Consider the following 15,736-nt stretch of genomic DNA (forward strand, 5'->3'; position numbering starts at 1 on the left):
TAAGATTATTAGCACATCAAAGTTCAGTTTAAGACTTTGCATAAGTACTCAGAGAATGAAATGTAGCGAATGGGTAACCACTCCTTAGTATATTTGTTAGAGAGCTGTAATTAATGAATAGGTAGATAAGATTACCAACATATAACTATCTAATTAGTGCATAGTAGTTAACAAATTATAACTCAGATGTTGGCTATGAATCCCATTCCCTGACCTCTATGGATAAAAAATATCCTTGAGCTTTTTATTATACATTCTGGAGGAGATCCAGTGCCAAAGGTAGATTTTTGTGAATTCTTAAGTGATTTATAGGTTTGCATGATCACTTCTGGCTTTAAATTCCTGTTCTTGTTGGGCCTCAGTTGCAGTGTCTGATCTCTTCACTTTGCTTTGTGCTCAATGCAGAGAATCAATAACTTTTTGTTTTTCCCAACCAAACTTCACGGTACTTAAATACACATTGCACTTGATTGTTAGACATCCTGCTCTTAAATGTTATTTGACATCCTGACATCGAGACTCTCTCACTGACTACCTTTTCCCATGGCTCTGGCCTCTTGTCGGTGGACTGTTTTCCTACTTCCCCCCAAACTCCTTTTCTGATCGTTAAGCCTGGTTATTTACTCTTCTACCTGCTACTCAGCTTCTTCCATGTACAATTATATGTCAGGATGATTTGTTGTAACAAACCATTAGCCACATGGAAAACTTACAGATACTCTAAATTTCTTTCCTTTCTTCCTCTATCATCCACCTCTGTAAATGAAAAGAGGATCTAGACCCAGTTTTGTACTCTGAATTATGCCACTGGCTGCAATGATGCCATTTTAAGCAGAAATGACTACAACCAGTTTTTTCTTTTCTTTTTGAGATAAAATTCACATAACTTAAACTTATCCCTTTAAAGGGGACATTCTAGTGACGTTTAGTACATTCATAATATTGTGCAGCCACCACCTCTATCTAGATCAAAAACATTTTCATCACTTCAGGTGAACCCCATTCCCATTTAAGCCATCATTCTCTATTTCCTCTGCCTCCCAGTTCCTAAAAATCTGCTTTGTGTCTTGATAGATTTACCTATCCTGGGTATTTTATATAAATGATACCATATGATATATGATTTTTTTGTGCTTGGTTTGTTTCACTTAGCACGATGTTTTTGAGATTTATTTATATTATAGCATGCATCAAGACTTCCTAATTATCCTGAATGATAATCCATTGCATATATCTACTCAATTTGTTTATCCACTATCTGTTGATAGACATTTGGGTTGTTTCTACCTTTTGGCTATTCCAAATAGTGCTATTATGAATATTCATGTACAAGTATTTGAGTATAATCTGGGTTAAAAATTTTTTTTTTCTTAACACTAGTTTCTCTTTTGTACATTTAATAAATTATCAGTGATCTGACATATATGAGAGTACTTGAATTTTATACTGGTCACCATTTTGGTTTCTCATTCAGGTTATTGATTTCTGTTTTAGCTTGTGGTAGTGTTTTCCTGAGGAGGAAGTTGATACTAGGTTTGGCCAATTGATCCTGGGTTTGTACTTCGCCGTATAGGTGGGAGTGATTGTTGGGCCACTAGCCGAAAGTATACATTGTGAAGCCAATGCCAAAAGTGGCAATTTTAACTAAAGAGCCAAGGAGCTCTGAGTCTTGACAGTTGAGGAAAAGGAGGGCATTAGATGAAAGCCAGGTTCTGGATTTCAATGAACATGATTTAAGACAAAGTTACATGTCTGCCACATTCTTACATTCTTTTAGTGTATATGTCTCATCTTTTTGTGGCTTGCCTTGTCAATTTTAGGTTAACTGTATTCATCAGCTACAAGCTAAGTGTTACACCTTCTTGCCCTATGAATCAGAATCAAAAGACTACTATCATCACTTTTTTTAAAGCAATCAGTCGTATTGATGAAAAAGCTTATTTAAACTATCCTTGTTTTAGCATTGGGCTTCTTCTGCCTTACCAGTTGATGCACACAGGGATAAAAAGTAAGAAACAATTGAAAGAAGAGAGTATTATTAACACTCAGTTATAACTTTTGAGTCATGAGTTAATTGCTTATCTACAAATCTATGTGTATATGTTTTTTTCTAGCTAGTCAATTCCTTCTAAATCTTCAAGCAATTGTGTAATCAATGTGGCTGCTTAAACACTGAAGGCAGATAGAGTCAATAAATTTTTCTAAAGAAATGGGAATTAACTCTGAGTTGACCTGTTATTTGGGAAACCTGTTTTTTTATCCATTTCACAGGTTTTTATTTGCAGATTTATTTGCGGGAGTCAAAATTAAAGCAACTAAACATTGTTAAAGGGAGAATGTTGCATATAATAAAGATTAAGAATATTAAGTAGACTTTTTTTGTTGGTTGCCAGTTTTTTTTTGTTTCTCCGCCCCAGCTTTATTACAATATAATTGACATAAAATTGTATATATGTAAGATGTACATGATAGTTTGATATTCATGTATATTGTGAAACGATTATCACAATCAAGTTAATTCACATGTATATCACTTAATATGGTTACTTTTTGGAGGGGAGTGATGAGAACACTTAAGATCTACTCTCTCAGTAAATTTCATATGTACAATGAACTATTAACTATTGTTACCATACTGTACTTTAGATCTCTAGAATTTATTCATCTTATAACAGAAAGTTTATACCCTTGACCAACATCTCCTCATTATCCCCACCCCCCATCTCCTGCTAATCACTATTTTATTCTTTGGTTCTGAGTTCAACTTTTTAGATTCCACGTATAACTAAAATCATACAAATTTATAGTTCTCTGACTTATTTCACTTTACATCATGTATATTCAATGTTGTTGCAAATAGCAGAATTTCCTCCTTTTTTTCATGGCTGAATAACATTATACTGTGTGTTTATATGTAGCTCATATATTCTTTACCCATTCATCTGCCAGTGGACACTTAGGTTGTTTTCATGTCATAACTGTTATGAATAATGCTGCAGTGAACATGGGAACACATATATGCCTTTGAGATACTGATTTTATTTTCTTTGGATACATACCCAGAAGTGGGATTGCTGGATCACCTAGAAGTTCCACAGACTATGTAATGTCCTTTGATACATTTATTTCCTTCTTGAAGTAGTTTTCTGTTGTTTCTTACTCAAAACTCTGTGTAATACAATAAAACTTAACAAATTTACTTTTAAGTTATTAATTCATCAAATATTTGTTCAGTGCCTACTATGAGGTAATTTAAGTTATAGAGTCTATTTTATACTATAAAATATAAGACGGGAAAGTGGGATAAAGAATAATGGGGGAAGGGGAGAACTATTTATGTCAAGATTAGGAGTTGAGAAAGAGGTGACATTTGGGCTGAGACCTAAATGATGAGAAAGATGTATGTGGTAAGCAGGATTCTAATACGTTCCCCAAGATTTCTGGCCCCTACAGTACATATACCTTCTTCCAGTTGTTAAACCAAACATGAATCTAGATAGTACTGTGAAGGAATTTTGCAGATGTAATTAAGATCTCAAATCAGTTTATTTTAATATATGATGACAATATGAACACTTAAAATTCTACAATAACAAAATGAAAAACCCAATTAAAAAATGGGCCAAAGACCTTAACAAACACCTCACCAAAGAAGATATGCAGGTTAGAGAAATGCAAATTGAAACAACAATGAGAAATCCCTACAGACCTATTAGCATAGCCAAAACTAGAACACTAATAACATCAAATGTTGGCAAGGATATGGAGAAACAGGAACTCTCATTCCTTGCTGGTGAGAATGCAAAATGGCATAGCTACTTTGGAAGAAGTTTGGCAGCTTCTTACAATAGTAAACATGCTCTTACCATATGGTTCAGCAATCATGCTCCTTAGTATTTACTTAAAGGAGTTGAAAATATATGCATATACAAATTCTACACACAAATGTCTATAGAAATTTTATTCATAATTGCCAAACTTGGAAGCAACCAATGTGTCCTTCAATAGGCATATGAATAAATAAGCTGTGGTACATACAGACAATGGAATATTATTCAGTGCTAAAAAGAAACAAGTTATCAATGCATGAAAGAACATGGAGGAAACATAAGCGCATAGTACTAAGTGAAATAAGCCAATTTGAAAAATCTACATGCTTTATGATTCCAAGTATATGATATTTTGGAAAAGACAAAACTGTGGAGACAATGACAAGATCAGTGGTTACCAGGGGTTAGCGAGGAGGGAAGGATAAACAGAGAGCACCAAGGATTTTTATGACAGTGAAACTATTACGTATGATATTATAATGGTGGATAGGTGTCATTATAAATTTGTCCAAATCCATAGAATGTACAACACCAAGGGTGAACCTTAATGTTAACTACGGACTTTGGGTGATAATAATATGTTAATGTTGGTTTATCAATTGCTACGAAGGGTGGGGGATGCTAATAATGAGGGAGGAGTGTATGTGTATGGGGGCAGGAATGTATGGGAAATCTCTGTCCTGCTTAATTTTGCTGTGAATTTTAAACTGCTTTAAAAAATAAAATTTGTTTAAAAATATGTATAGGCAAGAGCTCTAATGGAAGTAGGTCTGGTTTTGCTGCTTCTTGTTAATCTGTGGAGCTGACACCTAGTCTCAATTGTCACACTTCTTTAGAATGTGAGGTCCCAGTTCATCCTTAACTTTGGGGCCAAGTCACTTATTCATGAGCAAAAGAAAATAAATTTATTCAAAACTTCATTACTTTAGTGTTCTAGAAATCAATTTTAAAGCCATTTCTCCTCTATTTTATGAATTATTTAGTTTTAGGTAGATAATATATTCCATAAATTTATTAGCTACACAAAGATACACTGCAATGCATTTAGCTAAGCTATAAGCTGGTTCAGAACAAACCTTTTGAAGGTGGAGCCCTCACTCTTGCCTTCAGATATTTGGGGTACACTCTGCGATCATATGTCTATGGACCAAGTGAGAGCATCTGTGCCTAATGATTTATTAAATATGTACTGAAGTTTAATTTGTTTCTCACTTTAAAATCAAAATTAAGAACTTTTGATATTTTCTTCTTGCATTCTTATGGATCGCCTTGCTCATCTTTAATGGACAAACGTGGAAAAGGCAGGCAGCAAATATGTCTGAGATATCAAGTTAAATGAGAATGGAGAATTGTTCATTAGATTTAGCAAAGGTGGAGGTGTTGGTGACCCTTTAGAGCCATTCAATGGAGTAGAGGGAAGAAAACACTGAATGGAGAGAGTAGGGAAGAGAATGGGAAGAGAGAATAAGATAAGTAGTATCACTTTTGAGAGGGAGATTTTGTGTGAATAGAAAGTCAATCAGTATACCAGTAAGCTAGAAGGGGTGTGAGAGTTTCAAAGATTCTATTTCTTAAATATGTATGAGATACATGTATAACTATATCCTCTTCCTTCTGCGTGGCCTAACTGAAAAGCAGTTTTAGCTTCAAATTAATCCTGTGTAGCTTGTGTCAGAACATTGTTAAGAGGATCCTAGCAGACAGGCACAAACTTCTAATAAATCGTTTTCACTTTTAAAATATGTTGAACTGGATTTTATCCTGTGTTCTTATTTTTCTTCATGTATTTATAAGTTGCATGGAAATTGCTATTTTGCTATACATAGCCTTTGGGGTGGCTTGATTCTCAGGGTCTAAAACAACCTGGAAAACAAGTATCTTTCTCCATGCCAATGACATCACTGGTTTTACTGTGGTTTTACTGTCCATGACCCCAGGACATGGGATATTGTTGCTTAATTACTGCTAGAAATAATAGTTTAATGATAAAGTTGTAAACCAGGGTAGCCCTGTCTGTAGTCAACTGTCTTGGGGGCATTTTGCAGCTAATGGCAGTGAAACTGACAGGAGGTGGTGCTATTCCAAAGCGGAGAGAAGCAGTCCTGAGACTTCCTTTTGAAGGTGGATGGCTGTTAACAGCTGCTGCTCTTTTTCTAGGTTAAAATAATCTCTCCTGTATTCAAGCTATAGAATTTCGGTCTGTACATTATTTATTCACTTTAGAAACGCTGGCAGCCTCCATTTAGTCATTCAGAGTCACTGGAAAATGCTCATATGACATATAGGTCATACAATAGAAAATTGACAGGTTATACAAATATGGCACTAACTTCCATCATATGCTAAAATATAAATAAACCTGCAATTTTAGTCATTGTAAGCTCTGGAAATTGCTTTTCAGATATTTCAAACAGCTATACAGTACTGTGGAAAATACAATTGCTATACTGTAGAGACAATTATTAGATAGAAAGAACTGCACTTATTGCTTTAAGTTAGCAAGAAAAATGTTCAAAGATCAACATAATAATAGGACTAATGTATAACTTGGGAGCGAGCTTCTGAAACCAATTAATTATAGTTTGATCAACCCTTTTTTTTTTTCTTATTTGTGTATTGCCTGGCTTTACTGGTTAGTGACTATCACCTAAGAAGTCAAAGGGAGAAAAAAGAAGTAGAACAGAGGTTGAATAAATTGCAAGTAGAAAACTGTATCTCTGTTTAGATAAACAAAGTTTCATATAGAGAATATACTAAACATGCCTTAATGTGTTCACTTCAAAAGTATTAAACATTTCTAAATTCCAAGACCTCTCATGATTTTATGATAGGTATCTGAATATAATAAAATATATAAAAATGAATGTACTATATACAATTAAATGTTTTATAAACCCTACCTCCTGGTCTAGTCATTTTAAACAGCATTCAGAACAACCAAAATCTTAGGACAAACTTAAAGGACAGATACTTCCTTGAGGTTTATTTTAATGTAATATAACCAGAAGCTAATGCTAAATCTCACCTCATTTGCTTGCTATTGCCTATTCAAAACTATTGCCTTAACACAACATCAGAAATAGTAGTGACTGAATATAAAGACATGGCAAACTAATCCCAGAACTTGAAGTGTAGGACTATTAAGAGTGAATGCATAATGGATGAGATTAGCCAATTGAGGATACCATCCAAGAAAGGATTTCTAAATATGTTGCTGGGAGACTTGGAGTTACTGGGGTATAGAATCAAGATGGCATGAATAAGTGGGAGTGTAACTTAAGAAAGCTGAAGCCTCAATCAACTATACTATATTCTAGTCAAAGGAAAATGATACTAGCAGATAGGGAGAAAGTTTGCTGAGAGCCTAGAAGAGGAGCTCAAACTTTCTGTTATTTCTGCCCCATGAGGGAAGATTCCTTATAACTGCCCAAGTGCTCTGATCTCCTTGCACATCCGGCTCCATAGCAAGATGGATGCTTTGGCTATCACAGTTCAGTAGCTCACCAAACCGTGAGTCTTCTTATTTTGATTTTACAAATGCCAAGCAAAAGTTTATAGATTTAATTATAGAATTTTTATCCTGAGACAAGTAACACATCCTCCCTCCCTACCATAACATCAAATAAATTAATTGAATAATTCAACAAATATTTATTGAACATCTGTTTTATGTCTGGGTTTAAATCTATATTCCTCAACAAAATAAGCATAATCTCTACCTTAATGGAGCTTAGAAAATATATTTTTTTTAATGGATGATTGTTTATCATTATTTTAAAAAATCTTTGATACAATGCTATATTTATTTGGGTTCTTACTTATTTATTTCTATTTGGATGCTTATAATTTTCTTAGCAGATATTTGTCACCCTGACTTGGATTACTCTGTGAGCGCTGACAAAAAATAACTTTTTGGAGATGCAAGTGAGAATAGGATCCCTGATGTCCTCCTGATGGTTGTATGGAACACAGGTATTATCTGCATGGCCAGCATGTTACCTTCAATGATATTACCATCTTCTTTCTTCTTACCTGAAACAAATAACATTTTCAGAAGTGGTCACGAGACAGGATTTCAAATAAGGTATGTCAAAAAGTGAGAATGATCTTTATGGCACTATTCCTGAGGAAAGATAAGGTAAGGGAGAGGTAGCAATGATATTCAGATTTCTTACACAAGTTGGAATGAATACAAATAAGTCACTTTTTAAGTCATCTGATTTAGTTTTAAAAAGATGTATATAATTTAGTCATTAAATCAAAACAAATGTTGCTTTAAAGGAATTTCTTTAAAACATTTTGTTTATAATGTCAGATATTTTATCTGAAATATACTTTTTCTTAACTCAGCTAAATATTTCAAATTAATTTTCATTTTTAAGTAGGTAAAAAATTAAATACTATTTAAATATTGAAGAAAGCATATTGAATTAAACTAGAAAGATAAATAATAATGAAAACTTCTAAGAAAAGCAAGTATATATTAGAATGTAATAGATTTCAGAGTTTGATATCACCTCAAAATAACAAAATCCATTAGATATTAAAAATGATCCTATATACCCTTTTCTAGAACCATTTATTTTTGCAGCCTCCCAACCTTAATAGTATGTATTTATAATTTTAAAATTTGATTCTTTATATATAAAATGGGTATGAAAAATAAGATAGAAAGCATAACCTAAATGAGACTATTTAATTTGATTACATATGTGCGTTAAAATTTATTTTTAAATTTGAGCTCAAATATTTAAATTTCAAAGCTCCAATTTTATATTAAGAGGCTTACTCTAAATATGAAACAAATCTATGTTTTATAAATATAAATCAGTAAAAATAAAATTCTGATTCCGTAGATAGAAAGTTTCCAAATATAATTGAGTTCTCTAGCCATAGCTCTCTGAAGGATGTACATTGTAATCTTGAACTACTGCTTGCATTAGGGCCTCTGCATTCACATTTGTGCCTTTTATTTTAACAATAGATCTCAATTCAGATTGCTTTTAGGTCAATTGTGCCAGTGATTTGAATGTTCTGGTGCCATGCACCTTTGCAATGCCTTCCTGTGTCTTTCCTCACATCATTCTTCTTTAGACATCCCCGCCCTCAGTGCCCTGTCCTCTCTCCGGCCTGGATGTTCTCCTCTGCTGTTTGCTTCAGGTCCTAGTCTAGAAGGCAGCCTCCATTTAGTCATTCAGAGTCACTGGAAAATGCTCATATGACATATAGGTCATACAATAGAAAATTGACAGGTTATACAAATATGGCACTAACTTCCATCATATGCTAAAATATAAATAAACCTGCAATTTTAGTCATTGTAAGCTCTGGAAATTGCTTTTCAGATATTTCAAACAGCTATACAGTACTGTGGAAAATACAATTGCTATACTGTAGAGACAATTATTAGATAGAAAGAACTGCACTTATTGCTTTAAGTTAGCAAGAAAAATGTTCAAAGATCAACATAATAATAGGACTAATGTATAACTTGGGAGCGAGCTTCTGAAACCAATTAATTATAGTTTGATCAACCCTTTTTTTTTTCTTATTTGTGTATTGCCTGGCTTTACTGGTTAGTGACTATCACCTAAGAAGTCAAAGGGAGAAAAAAGAAGTAGAACAGAGGTTGAATAAATTGCAAGTAGAAAACTGTATCTCTGTTTAGATAAACAAAGTTTCATATAGAGAATATACTAAACATGCCTTAATGTGTTCACTTCAAAAGTATTAAACATTTCTAAATTCCAAGACCTCTCATGATTTTATGATAGGTATCTGAATATAATAAAATATATAAAAATGAATGTACTATATACAATTAAATGTTTTATAAACCCTACCTCCTGGTCTAGTCATTTTAAACAGCATTCAGAACAACCAAAATCTTAGGACAAACTTAAAGGACAGATACTTCCTTGAGGTTTATTTTAATGTAATATAACCAGAAGCTAATGCTAAATCTCACCTCATTTGCTTGCTATTGCCTATTCAAAACTATTGCCTTAACACAACATCAGAAATAGTAGTGACTGAATATAAAGACATGGCAAACTAATCCCAGAACTTGAAGTGTAGGACTATTAAGAGTGAATGCATAATGGATGAGATTAGCCAATTGAGGATACCATCCAAGAAAGGATTTCTAAATATGTTGCTGGGAGACTTGGAGTTACTGGGGTATAGAATCAAGATGGCATGAATAAGTGGGAGTGTAACTTAAGAAAGCTGAAGCCTCAATCAACTATACTATATTCTAGTCAAAGGAAAATGATACTAGCAGATAGGGAGAAAGTTTGCTGAGAGCCTAGAAGAGGAGCTCAAACTTTCTGTTATTTCTGCCCCATGAGGGAAGATTCCTTATAACTGCCCAAGTGCTCTGATCTCCTTGCACATCTGGCTCCATAGCAAGATGGATGCTTTGGCTATCACAGTTCAGTAGCTCACCAAACCGTGAGTCTTCTTATTTTGATTTTACAAATGCCAAGCAAAAGTTTATAGATTTAATTATAGAATTTTTATCCTGAGACAAGTAACACATCCTCCCTCCCTACCATAACATCAAATAAATTAATTGAATAATTCAACAAATATTTATTGAACATCTGTTTTATGTCTGGGTTTAAATCTATATTCCTCAACAAAATAAGCATAATCTCTACCTTAATGGAGCTTAGAAAATATATTTTTTTTTAATGGATGGTTGTTTATCATTATTTTAAAAAATCTTTGATACAATGCTATATTTATTTGGATTCTTACTTATTTATTTCTATTTGGATGCTTATAATTTTCTTAGCAGATATTCGTCACCCTGACTTGGGTTACTCTGTGAGCGCTGACAAAAAATAAGTTTTTGGAGATGCAAGTGAGAATAGGATCCCTGATGTCCTCCTGATGGTTGTATGGAACACAGGTATTATCTGCATGGCCAGCATGTTACCTTCAATGATATTACCATATTCTTCCTTCTTACCTGAAACAAATAACATTTTCAGAAGTGGTCACGAGACAGGATTTCAAATAAGGTATGTCAAAAAGTGAGAATGATCTTTATGGCACTATTCCTGAGGAAAGATAAGGTAAGGGAGAGGTAGCAATGATATTCAGATTTCTTACACAAGTTGGAATGAATACAAATAAGTCACTTTTTAAGTCATCCGATTTAGTTTTAAAAAGATGTATATAATTTAGTCATTAAATCAAAATAAATGTTGCTTTAAAGGAATTTCTTTAAAACATTTTGTTTGTAATGTCAGATATTTTATCTGAAATATACTTTTTCTTAACTCAGCTAAATATTTCAAATTAATTTTCATTTTTAAGTAGGTAAAAAATTAAATACTAGTTAAATATTGAAGAAAGCATATTGAATTAAACTAGAAAGATAAATAATAATGAAAACTTCTAAGAAAAGCAAGTATATATTAGAATGTAATAGATTTCAGTGTTTGATATCACCTCAAAATAACAAAATCCATTAGATATTAAAAATGATCCTATATACCCCTTTCCAGAACCATTTATTTTTGCAGCCTCCCAACCTTGAGAATAGTATGTATTTATAATTTTAAAATTTGATTCTTTATATATAAAATGGGCATGAAAAATAAGATAGAAAGCATAACCTAATTGAGACTATTTAATTTGATTACATATGTGCGTTAAAATTTATTTTTAAATTTCAGCTCAAATATTTAAATTTCAAAGCTCCAATTTTATATTAAGAGGCTTACTCTAAATATGAAACAAATCTATGTTTTATAAATGTAAATCAGTAAAAATAAAATTCTGATTCCGTAGATAGAAAGTTTCCAAATATAATTGAGTTCTCTAGCCACAGCTCTCTGAAGGATGTACATTGTAATCTTGAACTACTGCTTGCATTAGGGCCTCTGCATTCACATTTGTGCCTTTTATTTTAACAATAGATCTCAATTCAGATTGCTTTTAGGTCAACTGTGCCAGTGATTTGAATGTTCTGGTGCCATGCACCTTTGCAATGCCTTCCTGCGTCTTTCCTCACATCATTCTTCTTTAGACATCCCCGCCCTCCGTGCCCTGTCCTCTCTCCGGCCTGGATGTTCTCCTCTGCTGTTTGCTTCAGGTCCTAGTCCAGAAGAAATCATGTGTCCTTTTAGGAGCTTTGGTAGATCCTGTCAATTCAAATGATTTTAGTTTTTTTGGTGAATTTCTGTAGAACTTTCTGTTATTAGTACTGATTTAGAATTTGGTGTAAAGTAGTTGTATCATATCTTCTGAAACTGAATAAAATACTTACCAACAAGAGTTCTAGTAAATTGTTTGGGAAAGAGAGCCTGTGGTATTGGCGGCCCGAGAAATCTGATCCTGATGGGTTAGCACAGTCAAGGTTCTAGGACATTTCTCTGCTTCAGAGATTTCTGGATTCCAGACTAAGCTTTCCTTTGCAAACTCCACTGTATCCACTGAATGCTTAGAATTGCTAAAGAATATTCTTGTTTTAATTTCCACATATTTCTTATAGTAGAGCAATATCATGATACAAGAATATTAATTTTATCTTGGAGATATAACAAAATACTACTTGTTCATCAATGAAAGTTTCTATGCTTATGATCCACTACAGTTTTTCACTTGGAGGCAGTTGTATAATTAGCAAGGCAGATGAAAAGAGGGGAGAAGGATGGTAAGAATGATGCTGGAGCACCAGAAGCAGTCTTGTTGCTACTTCCGTCTCTCATAGTCCTATAACGGTCCTGCATGGCACTCATTCCCATAGACTTCCACATATCTGGACTCAGTTTGAGCCCCCCAAGAGCAGTCCCCTGGAGGCAAGGACATGGGTGAGGCAGTTATTGTGAAGTGATACCAGGATTCAAGAGTGAGGGAGTAGAGAGAGAAGAGAGAAAAAGAGAAGTCAGTGTGGGGCATGTTATGGAGATTGCTGCCTCAGGCCACAGAGGCTTGTATTATAAGTCTTCTGGGAAACAATGAAGCATTTGTTCAACCAATCTTGTCCTTTATTGCTTGAAAGTTGCCTTGGGTGCAATAACACCCTGGGTTTGCTTGCAGGTAGATTTGCTACCCTCCCATGATGGTGGAAAGATTCTGGGGCTTGTAGGTACCTGGAAGTGTCAGGTGTCAGAACTCAGTCCCACAACTCTAAGGCAAAGGAAAATGTGACAGAGGCCTAGGAGACGTTTGCCGTACATCCCACTGAAGAAATCAAGGGTTTCAGATGGATGCTTCCTAGAGAAAACTAGCCCAAGCAGGTATATTTTGGGCGAAGGAGAAGTTGAGAGTAGTAGTTTTTGAGCTCCTTAGAGTTTCTGCTTAAAGTATGGTAGAGGAATAAGTTTAGATCGTCAATCCCACACCTTCATTCAGTTGGATTTGGTTCAAGTTTATCTCTTACACATATTAAGCTCCTGACTGAGATTTTGTTTTGAAGCTAAGAAAGAAATTGAAACTGCAGGGAGCGATGATGAAGAGTATGTGGACTTCGGCTACGATCCTGAGGTCTGCCACTCAGCAACTCTACGAATGCTGGGGGAGTTATTTAAGCTTCAGTTTTTACATCCTATGACATTTGATTGCCTCATAGGTTTGCTATGAAGATGATTTGGGATAATGCATGGAAAGGGCTTAGCACAGGGCCTGGTGTAGTAGTAACCCTGCAATAAGTTGGATAAGACACTTCAAGCAGGAGAGACAAATGGAAGGCCTGGGAATTGGAGGGATAGGGCATCAAGGCAGCTAAAAAGGGAAATAGAAATTTTACTGTTAGGAACTGCACACTTTGCCTATGAGTGACACTGGTTGTGTTATGGGTGTCTAAGCATTAGAGATACTGAAGAATTTTAAATTTGGCAAAGTCAAAGTCCATAATCTATATGTACTTTACCAACTTTAAAACAATGTACAGCTTTTGAATAATATTATTAGATTCAATTGCTTTCTATAAATATTATAATTGTTTTTAAGATAAAGTCTCTAAACATTTCCTAGCATAGCTGTATGTTTAAAACTGATGGAAAGAATTCCTTTTGGTGTATGTTGATAGTTATACAGTCAGTTATTCCATTATATTAATTAAATCTTTCTGGCTCTGAATTTGTATTTGGCATACTAGCTTTAATTTTATACTAGTTGTAATTCCATTGGAACAGAATTGAAGGATAAATTAATATTCTATATATGCAAACTCAATTGTACAAAATGGCTAAAAAAGACATTATTTTTTGAATACTGAAAGCAGAACTGAATATTTAATGTTGCTTTAAAATTTTTATTCTTCTAATTTGATCTTTCAATGTTCCTTTTATTTTTCTCAGACTTTGAGATAGTAGCCATAATTTCTATTTCCTAGCTTTTATGTGTTAATCGTAAGTTTCTTTTACAAGGAAGTAATGCACTATTAAATTTAAATAACATTATTAAATATGTCCTCCTTAAATGAAGAATACATTTAAAACGAATCAAATTATAAAATGTGTTTTTATTTAATAGATTAATAGGCATATAGTGAACCATTTATTCCTGTAATTAAGGATGGTTTTATAAATATTGAAGACTTGAGTTGCTAGTTGATACAGAATTCCTCACTCTTCTATACTATCACAAAATTTCATATAATACATTTTGCTACTACACATGTACATCCAATCTTTGCAATTTCAAAAATATAAAACATATGCTATGCATAGGTATTATTTCACCCATATTTAAAAGAGAAAATTAAGTCATATAAAATAATAAGTCAATGTCTCATTGATAGTATGTGACAAAGAAGAAATTAGAACCTAAATCTGTTTGACTTCTGAGCAGTAATTGTGGTATACATCTCTAAAACAGAAAAGATTCAATTTATAAACCAACATTAATATTTTTTGAGGTCATTTTGTTATATTCATTGACCCTAAAGGAACATCCTTTTACTTTATTCCCAGCTGATTTATTCTTTGTATGAAATCTCAGACCTCTCAGTATACTAGCTTTGGGACAATTTTTAGATCAGAACATCTTAAGCTTATCCTCTATTTCACTTATTCATTATGTGACCATCTGTTAAGTACCTCCTGCATCAGGACCTGTGTGATTGCTAGGAGTACAGAGATGAGAGACGTATCATCTGCCATACAAGATTTCACAGTACGGTGAGGAATGTGGATAAGAAAGAAACCAGACCATTGTATAATAGGTGGCAACCCTCATGTTAGAGAAATAAACAAAGTGTGATTGTCAGATATATATAAGGATGAGATAGTCTATGAAAACTAGTTTTCCAAAGGCAGCAATAGTGTAATGTGGGTGATTCAACACAGTCTAGCTGAGGGGACATTTGAGTGTAAAGGTGGTGTCACCATGGGGCAGTTTATAAAGTTCAAAAAAATAATGAGGCAGTAATTATTTCACTTCTGACCTATCCAAGGGCATTAATGAAAGGCTTGCACCAGACAGCAGCTAGAATGGCCAGATGTCTCTTTATCACAGGACTAGTTATGGAAGGTTTGTAGACTTTGCTTTTACTTGCACGGATTTTCTTGTTGTGGACTCTGGATGAGGGTGGAAATCTTCTACTGATGATTTCCTTCTTTCCTCTTACCTGCCTCTCTGCCCCTACCAGATTCAGTGTCTTAGAGTTCATGACCAACCTGACTCCCCTTTTTCCATTCTAGCTAGATGACTCTCACCTGGCCTCCTTGAGAAAGCTCACCTGATTCTTCCTTACACTCTTTCTAGACAATTTTTATGCCAAAAAACACACAGTGCTGAGCTTCCCAAGCGCCTCTCCTTTGGATTCAAGCTTTTCTCCTGTCAACAAAATATGCATTTTGCAAATCAAGGGCTTTACATTTGAAACTCTTGTTTGTGATAATGGTTTCAGAAGCCTGCTTTGTTGATGCCTCTGATGGGTACTAAGA

The sequence above is a fragment of the Pteropus vampyrus genome, unplaced genomic scaffold, assembly GCF_000151845.1.
Source record: "Pteropus vampyrus isolate Shadow unplaced genomic scaffold, Pvam_2.0 Scaffold11, whole genome shotgun sequence".
Classification (NCBI taxonomy): domain Eukaryota; kingdom Metazoa; phylum Chordata; class Mammalia; order Chiroptera; family Pteropodidae; genus Pteropus; species Pteropus vampyrus.